We start from the raw sequence: 7,249 nt of genomic DNA, 5'->3' as shown, positions 1-7,249 counted from the left end.
ACTGAACATAAGAGAAGGGATTTACAAATTGGCACTTAGAATATATTCAATGTAATCCTACTATAACATTCTTATTGCCACCAAAAGTTGTAAGAAATGTATCCTGAGCCCATACAGTACCACACATTACATGGGTTACCATCGGTTAACTCAGTGTCACAGATGTGAATTAAAACACCAACACTGAAAGTACCCGCCCCATCACTCATCGATACCTCTCTTTCTATATCACTGATTCTGAATTGTCAAATTTCTTTTGGTTATTTTTTTTTTTTTTCACATTCCACTGAAAATATTTTTTTGGCCTTTTGGATAGATACGAGAATTTATTTGCCAAAAAGGATGATCCCATCATACTTGTGCTGGAACCAGCACATAGCCTCCTCTTTGCCGAGCCTGTGCTTGGCCCCAGTGCAGCCTGACCTACGTCTCTTGTCTGCGATGCTGAAGCCTGGCCTACCCCGCACCACATAGAAGACCAGGCCGTGGGTACCAATGTTCAGGTCGTATTTGATCCCCACATCGATGTGTTCCTGGACCCCAAAACCAAAGTTTCCAGTATCTGAGAAGTTATTCTTTCATAATTCGTACTCTCGTACCTTTAGACCTCTCTGCAAGATTGCTTCTGCCTTGGCCCCATGGACTGTGCAGCGAAAGGTAATCTTTTCATCTCTCCTGATGCCAAAGGATCTGCCGGTGCATCTGGCTTTGGAGAACACAGGGGTCTGGCCTGGGAGCTGCTCCAGGACCCTGGCTGCCGGGTCGGGCTGTCTCCACTCTCCCCCACACAGATGTTGAGGCAGAGCTTGCGGGTGTGAAGTTCCACGTGGGGTCCCCTTTTCACCTTGATCCTGCGCTGTGATGAGAAATGGAGAGAGCTCAGCCGTGTTTTTTTGGGAAGGAAAAAATACGGCAATCTGATATTTTGTCTACTGTATAAAGGTGTCACTAGGGGAAGCGGGTTCTTGCAGCGTCGTGGAGAAGCGTTTCAGGGACACTCAGGAAGGAGGATTTGAGTGACAGTGCTGAGATTTATTAGAGCACCGTGAGGCGCTTCCCTGGCGGGCCCGGCAGCAGACGCTGGCTGAGAGTCCTGTCTGCCCCCGATACACCGCAGCTGGCGTCCCCTCCACAGCCAGGTGGCTCAGCTCTGCCTGGCTACAGAAGAAGTCTCACTTTGGGGTCAGAAGGATCAGGGCCCAGACCTGTGATGCCTTTACCCCTGGCACGGGATCTCCAGTCGTCCCGCTCAGTCTCTGCTCCTGGCTGGCATTAAAATTCTTAGCTGTGTGACCTTGGGCAAATTACTTAACTTCTCTATGCCTCATTTCCATTCTGTACGTCCCTGTCTAGGCTTGACGTCTCCCGGGCCATGAGACTGCCACATGGAGACAGGCCTTTGTTAAGGTTGAATTATGTTTCCTAGGGTTTGGGAAGGGGCAGGCTTCCTTTCAAACTACCCAGGCTCTTTCCTGGCTTTTGCCAGGGCTGTGCTAGTGCCCTTCCCCTAATTCCTTTCCTGGATTTTCCGGGTTCCACGCCCTTTTCCTATCAGGTTTTTGCCCTGATTTCCCCAGGGTTGTCTCCTCCACCCTTGTGGTTGCCATTGGCTCCTACTGTGCACGGCTCATAGTTCTGCTCCGTCATCTGGCTTCCACTGTGCATGGCTTAGGAAAAGGATTCCCCGCACCATCTTCCCCGTCCTCCTTAGTTCCGCAGAATGGTGCGGTTGTTCGCTGGGTGATTGCAAAGCCTGACATTCCTTCCCACTCCGTCAGGATGTTACTCCTTTTAGGAGAACGATGCCAGCTATTCCCTGGAGTGACTGTGAAACTGCCCCTTCCTAGCTAATCAGGCTTAATCAGGTGTTTGCTCCCTTCCTTTTGTTAATAACTAACTAGCTGCCTCCTATAACAAAGGCATTCTGAGCAAAGGCTCAAAGTGGGACATGGATTGCAGGAGGCGTGCGCAGGCCAACATCTTTGCCATAGAGTTAACTTACCGTACAGTTGGCTCATGGAGATTTTGTTTGCTTGCTTGAAATCACAGTCTCAAATCTTAAATCATTTTTTGTTTTGTTTTCAGAAGCCTCGGCTTATCTTTTATAACTCCTCTCTCTGGTACCTCATCTTCAGTAAATCTCTAAGTTAAGTAATGGTTGTCTCTTAAATATTTCTTTACATCTCCTATGCAAATTTTATGCACTTCAACATCAACTTCGTTCCTGTAGCCTCCACAATTGCCTCCCAACTGTTCTCTTCACATCCATGCCAGCCAATTCTGCACAAAGCTGAAGTGATCTTTTAAAAACTTATTTCTGGTATTGCACATCTCCTGTGTATAATCCTTCAACATGTTTTTTATTGATTTTAGAGTGAGAGGAAAGGAGAGGGAGAGAGAGAGATAGGAACATCAGTGAGAGAGAGACATTGATCTACTGCCTCCTGCAAGACCCACACTGGGGATTGAGCCCACAACCCGGGCATGTGCCCTGACTCGGAATCGAACTGGGGGCCTCTTGATTCATGGGTCGGCGCTCAGCCACTGAGCCACACCACCCAGGCTCCACTGACTCTCGAAGTCGAGTCCAAAATTCCGTACACAATTTCTAAGTCCAAAATGATACAGTCCCAGCCTTACACTTTAGACACCTTTCATGCTCATAGTGACAACTGAGAAAACGACTGTGTTCGGTGATTAGGAGATGAAAATGTTATCAGAGGAATATTGAGTGTGGGATTATGAAGCCAGCACGGAAAGGGAATGGATGGGGAAGAAGCACAGGCAGTAATTACACATCACACACATTTTGTATATTTTCTTTACTGAAATATGCTCCCAAACTCTAAAACTTCACCTGGCAAGGTGAATTGGAAAGGAAGAAGCTTCATTAGGAAAAAAAATTGAAGATGACTTCTCAAATTTTAAATTAGCACATGGAAATGAAGCCTGATTTAATGTAACATGTGAGTGGTAGTTCATCTCCAGGCCAGCTTTTGGCAATTGAGGTGTGTTCTGTGCTGTGCCTCCCTCTGTGAGTCCCCTTGGGTAGTCATTCCCGCTCCCCTTGCTCGTTTATAACACTGTGGATAATAATGCTTGCTTTCACCAAGCCGCTGTGGAAAATGAATGTTTGCTGTGTGTTTGAGATAAGGAGATAAAAGGCGGCGTAGGACAGAAATGGTGCGCAGAGAGGTTATTAATGATGCCGAGGGCTAAGCGGGAGTGGCAGGCAAATTCTCCGGAGCTCAATGGCTTCGGAACCATGAAATAACAACACAATTATTTTTAGGTGTACATTTCCCTGTTCATCACCAACAGGGTTCTTAAAGAAAAACAATATTTTTGGATACAATAGGATTAAGATTTAAAGATAAGTTAGTGAAAAAAATCTTCGTTTAAAAACACCTGAAATAAACATAATCATTGAATAATAAAAAAGTTTTCCAGTCATTTAAAATGTTTTAATTAAATGTATGTAAAATGCTTTCATAGGGAATATGGATGGGTAAATTATGTATGTATAAATTATATATATATATATATATATATATATATATATATAGTGCACATATACACACACAAATACATCCATTTTGTCCATAATTATAGCAATTAAGTACTTTTACTTTTGTTCTCATTCCTGAGTTATTACAAATCATTTTTGTACATATTCCTGGCTAGAAGTCATTCTTACTGAATTCTATATAATCCAAGTGGAATTACAACCAGATAACCCATGTGGCTGCACCTGCTCCAGCCCTAGTCCATATTGCTGCATGGAAAGAACAATGAATGTGAGACGTCTCCTGGCAAACTCTCCTGGCTCCCTGTGTAAGAAGTCTCGGGACTGGGACTACAGAGAGCTAGGATACTGCGATTTCAATTGATCACTTGTCATTGCCCTGACCTTGGGGTGCTGACCCTGCCCAGTGGGCAGAGCACAGGGGCAGTGATTTGATCACAGTCCACAAGAGCAGAAAGACTACCTTGTTTCAAGTTCTCAAACACACGTGCTTGAGACCGTTGCCTTACATTTACTTTTATTTCATCTTAGGGGACCTGCTCCAGCCTTATATCAAGGCTAGTTTAACTTGAATATCACTAATAGATCATATCTCATAACAGTAGTTTTTACAATCTGGCCTCTGACCCAGAACCTACTTCTGGAACATTTAAACCTACACATAAACATAAGGAAATAGCTGATTTCTCTGAGGCCTCTGAAGGAATATGAATTGTCTCATATAAGTAATGATGATAATAACAGCAAATCTTTCTCTAGTGTTTTCTATGTACCAGTCACTATTCTAAGTACTATACAGGTATTTGTTCTTTTAATCTTTTGAAATTTAAAGTTCCTATTCTTGAGAAATGCAACATTAACTTCTGCATTGTTAAGAGGTTGCAGGAAGAGAAATTTAAATATGCTGTTGCTTCTGTTAAATATATAACTAACCTCTCAATTTAGGAATACTTGGAGGAAAAATATAAGGTTTTATAATTCGGTCATGATTTTTTAGTCAATCTAGTGGTTACACAAATAAAAGGCTTAAAAATTAAATTTACATTTCTTATAGATATATAAGCTTATCAAATGCAAAAATATTTCACACAGTATACAGTAAAATGCTTAGAGAGGAAGAGCAATGGTGCTAAAGTTGGCTGAGGAACTGATACACACCAGACACTTGTCCAAGGTCACAGAACTGAAATTCCGAAGAGCTCTCTAAATCCAAGCTATTGATGATATTCCACATCTTTTTGATACTTGCAAACACAAAGAGAAACATTTAACAAATGAACAAATTGGTTAAAAGAAAAAAAGTTGAACTTAATTGGACAATGCAATTAAAGCTGTTTTGTTTTATTTGTGGGGAATTTTGCGTTAGCCACTACCCGGTGATAAGGATTTGTTCACTGTGGGCCTGCTGCTCTGTAAGAGTTGGTTATCAAGAACAATGCAGAACTACAGGGTCCAAGAGAAATTACTATATGCACAGTTTAAACAGACTTTGGAGAGCTATCATATATTTAATTCTTACTCTGTGACAGGAACAAGGCAAGACCTTTACTTACATTTCTTAAACGTTATGCAAGTGTGTGTGTGTTTTATCTTCACCCGAGGATATTTTTTTCCAATTGATTTTTCAGAGTGGAAGGGAGAGAGAGAGAGAGAAACATATTGATTGGTTGCCCTGACCAGGGCGGGGATAAAGCCTGCTTAGTGCCCTTGGCTAGAACTGAACCCAGGACCCTTCAGTCTGCAGGCCAACATTTTACCCACTGAGCCAAACTGGCTAAGGCTTATGCAAGTATTTTTAAAACCAATGTTGTATGTCTATATTGAATAAATTCAAGTTTATTTACAAACCACCTAAACAAAGATATTTTTAACTTTATATCATAGACTAATGTAATAGCTTATAATTTATTTTAACTTTGAAATGTACTATAAACAAGGTATATTAAAGGTCCTAGAAGGTAAGTTTATGGTGTCATTTTCATGTTTATAGCATTAAAAGTCCTCAGAAACTCAAATCCAGGCTGCATTGAAGGCCTTTGCAATCTTAGCCTTCATAGCTTTCCTGGCGTTCGGGCCCAATATTCCTCACAGTTTACAAATATCCAATTGAGAGCATATTATTGTAGATTCACTAATGGGCTTTGTTACCTGTTTGCTTTTTTCCTCCCATGACTGCCTTATCTGGAAGACCCTTCCACCACTGTCCAGGTAAGGCAACTTTATTGATCAAGCTTCAACTTCGATGTAACCACTGGTATGAACACATTCCTGACCTCCTCAGGGTGCATCCTGCTCTTCTTTTTCTAAACTCCTATAGCTCTTAAGTTTTTATATTTGTATAATATTTGTCTCATACTAACTTGTAACAGTACTTTCCTGTGCATAAATTACCTTGCATATTATCATATAGCTCTTTCTGTGCAGCTTTAAGCACAATTTCTGTTACATGAAGGAAGTTCTCCATAAATATTTATGAGAGAAGACCATCAGAAGAATGGCTTAAAAAAGCACATGACACTTGGTGCACTTCCTTTTCCCGTGCTCTCTTTCCGAAAGGAAAGCGTATGCAAACAATTTGCTTTTAGCCAACAGAGCTCTCTGAAGGGATATGACAGGCCTTTGAGTAACCATCTAATGATATACTACAAATCAATAACAGTGTTGCAGCAACCAGTATATATTTATTTATTTATTCACCTAGTAGTAATTGAGCCCTGCCATGTGTGGATCTTATGCTGTTAGGAAGATGAAGAATTGGGTAAGAAATGGACCCTTGCCTTAAGGATCTTACAGTCTATTGATAAATAAATGATCTGAATATGGTGTGATAAGTTCCACAATAGATGTCTGCAGGTAGTTCTGTGGAAGCACAAAGGAACACAACACATAGGTTGGAAAGAAGACATCAAGAGAAGGAATATTTGTTCTGAATTTTAAAGGATAGAGATGAGTTTGCCAAGCAGGTAAGAAATAAAACATTTTTGACATTTGAGAAAAAGAATGTACATGTGGGTAAAATGCAGGATGTAATTTATGGAGAGACAGCAGATTGTGGAGGGAGAAAGGCAAGGAAGAAACCAGTGGCCAGATTTACTAGTTTGTGTTTTGCCTGGTGTGAGATGGAAAACCAGTGACATGCTCAGATTCACAACTGTGGATGAATAAAGATGGTAATCCAAAATTGGAAGCAGGAAGATTAGTTAGGATACCACCAGAATCTTTAGGCGAATGCTGGTGTGCTGAACCCAGGCAATAGCAATGGGATGCAGAGAAAGGAGCAATGCAGATTTCAGAAACTTAGATTGGAACAGGGTGGGAAAAGGCGGAGCCTGGCTTATATTTTTGGATAAATAGTGATGTAAAGAATCAAAACTTGGATTAAGAGGAAGATAAAATATGGGACAGATAAAGAATCAGTTCAGTGTTGGCTGGTTTTTACCGGGATCTGGAAAATCAGGAGGACCTGCCTAGCAAGCAGTTACAAATATTTTTCAAGCATGAGATGAAACTCAGAGGGAGACATACATTCAAAAGCCCATGGTATATGCATAGAGGTTACAACTATAAAGGGGTAGAAAATTGGCCAGGGAGGTTTGAAAAGAGAGTGAAGTATAGAGGAGTCAGTGAAGAAGACTGAAAATAATTGTTTGAAGACAGAGAACCATGAGAAAATTGTGTCATTAAGAAAAGGGAAGAGAGAATTTTAAAGAGAGCAGGTCTCAC

The 7,249-nt window shown here is 41.2% G+C and overlaps 1 pseudogene across 1 annotated transcript; it reads right to left on the bottom strand.

The window, feature by feature from the left end:
• Window positions 1-326: 326 nt before the first annotated feature.
• LOC308559422 (large ribosomal subunit protein uL5 pseudogene) lies at window positions 327-1,760 on the bottom strand (annotated as a pseudogene). Its single transcript has 2 exons — window positions 1,691-1,760; window positions 327-856 (listed from the first exon to the last, which is right to left on the bottom strand). The product of its transcript is annotated as a large ribosomal subunit protein uL5 pseudogene (transcript).
• Between the last annotated feature and the right edge of the window lie 5,489 nt (window positions 1,761-7,249).

The sequence above is a fragment of the Miniopterus schreibersii genome (assembly GCF_964146895.1).
Source record: "Miniopterus schreibersii genome assembly, chromosome: 7".
Taxonomy (NCBI): domain Eukaryota; kingdom Metazoa; phylum Chordata; class Mammalia; order Chiroptera; family Miniopteridae; genus Miniopterus; species Miniopterus schreibersii.
The sequence above is the reverse complement of the archived record's forward strand: the minus strand, read 5'-3'. Positions and strand labels throughout refer to the sequence as shown.